At 44.8% G+C, this 2,335-nt stretch overlaps 1 pseudogene; it reads left to right on the top strand.

Annotated features, from left to right (window-relative positions):
- Positions 1-365: 365 nt before the first annotated feature.
- LOC137145777 (olfactory receptor 10A7-like) lies at positions 366-1,296 on the top strand (annotated as a pseudogene).
- The last annotated feature ends 1,039 nt before the right edge of the window (positions 1,297-2,335 follow it).

The raw sequence follows: 2,335 nt of genomic DNA, 5'->3' as shown, positions 1-2,335 counted from the left end.
TGCAGGCTTTCAGCCTCTCGCCTTGGCCTGCCATATTTTCTCTCTTTGCAATTCCAGATCTACCAGAACAGTCCTTTGACCTTTGTTCGTAAACCCTCCTGCTGCGGCTTCCTTCCTGGAGACTTCACAGCCTGGTCAGGTTTGCAACCTTGGTTGTTTGGTGGCTCTGTCTGCAAAGCGACCTCCTTTGGGAGACAGGGATCTGCTCCGTGACATTTAGTCAGGTCGCCTAGCACCGTACTCCACAAGCGGTCAGTCCCACTAGCAGCCTGCAGGTGCCAGGCAGTGTGAGCAAGGGTAGCAGAAGCAGGCTTTGTCACTGTGTCAGCTAATGACACGGCCAACCTCCATTTCTTTCCCCCCAGATGGCATCTCCTGCTTGGGCTCCGAGAGCAAATGAGACCAGCCTGACGTACTTCGTTTTCCGCGGCTTTCCTAACCGCTGGGTCATGAAGATTCCCCTCTTCTCTCTGCTATTCGCCGTCTACATGCTGACCTTGTTGGGGAACAGCCTGATTGTTCTCATCACATTGGCGGACCCTGCCCTCCACACCCCCATGTATTTCTTTATCAGGAACTTGTCCGTCCTGGAGATCAGCTACACCTCGGTCACTCAGACCAAGATGCTGGCCAATCTCCTTTGCTGGCTGTGCAGCACAGATGTATTTCCTGCTCTTCTGGGATACAGTCGAGTGTTTTCTTCTTGCTTCCATGTCCTACGACCGCTACCTGGCAATATGCCACCCACTGCACTACACAGCCAAAATGACCAAGGGGGCGTGCATACGGCTGACTCTGATCTCCTGGCTGTGTGGCAGCCTCATCCCACTGGGAAACACAGCTTGGATATTCAGCCTGCCGTTCTGTGGGCCTAATGAGATTGACCATTTCTTCTGTGACTTCCCTCCGGTGCTCAAGCTGGCCTGCATCAACACGTCCTCAAACGAGGTCGCAATCCTAGCCAGCAGCGTGCTCATCACTGTCCTACCCTTCATCTTCACAGCAGGGTGCTACGCCTGCATCCTATGCACCATCCTCAAGATACCATTGGCAAAAGGCTAGCGTAAAGCCTTCTCCACTTGCTCCACTCACCTCATCATGGTGACACTCTTCTACTGCTCCGCTAGCTGTATGTATCTACAGCCCAAATCCAGCTACTCCTTGGAGTGGGACAAGTTCCTCTCTCTGTTTTACACAGTGATAACGCCCTTGCTAAACCCGGTCATCTACAGCTTTAGGAACAAGGAGGTAAAAGGGGCTCTGAGGAGAACCTTAAAAAGAAAATGGTTTTCCTAAGACTTTCTCAGTTGGCGTTTTCAAGAGGACCCAAGGGGAGATTGACTACCTCGTCTAGATTTCTAAACTTAACAGTTATTTTTTTTAAAGGCAATATTATATATATGTATATATATATCTAAATGCTCTGTGAAAACAGGTTGATTTCCATGAATTTTTTCAATGCAAAAATATGTTGTTGCTTGTTTTTTAGACCCACTTATTTCTGTTTTAAAAAACATAGTGAAAATAATAGTCAATTTTTTATTTTTCCCCTCTCGCCCTTTTTTTTATGTTTCCTCCTTTTTTCCCCACCCTCACTGGACATGGGGATGAGAAGATGAAAGGAAAAGGGAGGGGAAAATGTGCACGTGACAGCCCAAAAAATCACATTTAAAAAACAAATACATTTGATTTATTTGAAAAACAAAATTAATGGAAAATCGGGATTCTCAACAAAACTAAGTATTGAGATTTTTTTTAAAGTTCAAAAATAAAAAAATTTCATTGAAATTTTAAATGGGAAAGGTTTTTGTTCATAATTTGTAATAAAAAATGTTTGGTTGGTTTGCACCTAACTCCTTTAGTTCTCTTGAAAAATCACAGCCTAAATACAATACGTCCCCTGTGGATGTGCGTGTCCATATCACAGCGATTTTAATGGAAACTGGGAGTTCAAATTGCTTAGGCACCTTTCAAAATCTAAGCCTTACATTGCTTTGGGCCAGGGAATCTGTCTGTGTCTGTAGACCACCCGGGACTGTCTAGCCCTGATCCCTAAGCTAGTTGGGACCCATTAGGATTTCCTCCAATACAAATAATAAACAGTATTGTAATAATATGCAGCATGGTGAAAAGATTCATCTTTATTTTCCTGGCATGCCAGGTGTAAAAGGTTTGGGCCCGTTATCAAGGGCACTGTCTCCTGTTATTCAATTCCTCTCATGTTCAGAGAAACAGGACTTTGTACATTTTTTTAAAAAACAAACAGGATTGCACCAAAGATAGCAGTCTTCAGCATCAATTTCGCCTAACTGGAACAACCTGCAAGACCCTGTAT

The sequence above is a fragment of the Emydura macquarii genome, unplaced genomic scaffold, assembly GCF_026122565.2.
Source record: "Emydura macquarii macquarii isolate MOO-44397 ecotype Brisbane River unplaced genomic scaffold, CSIRO-AGI_Emac_v2 contig_3633, whole genome shotgun sequence".
Classification (NCBI taxonomy): Eukaryota; Metazoa; Chordata; order Testudines; family Chelidae; genus Emydura; species Emydura macquarii.
This window is presented reverse-complemented; position numbering and strand designations above follow the sequence as displayed.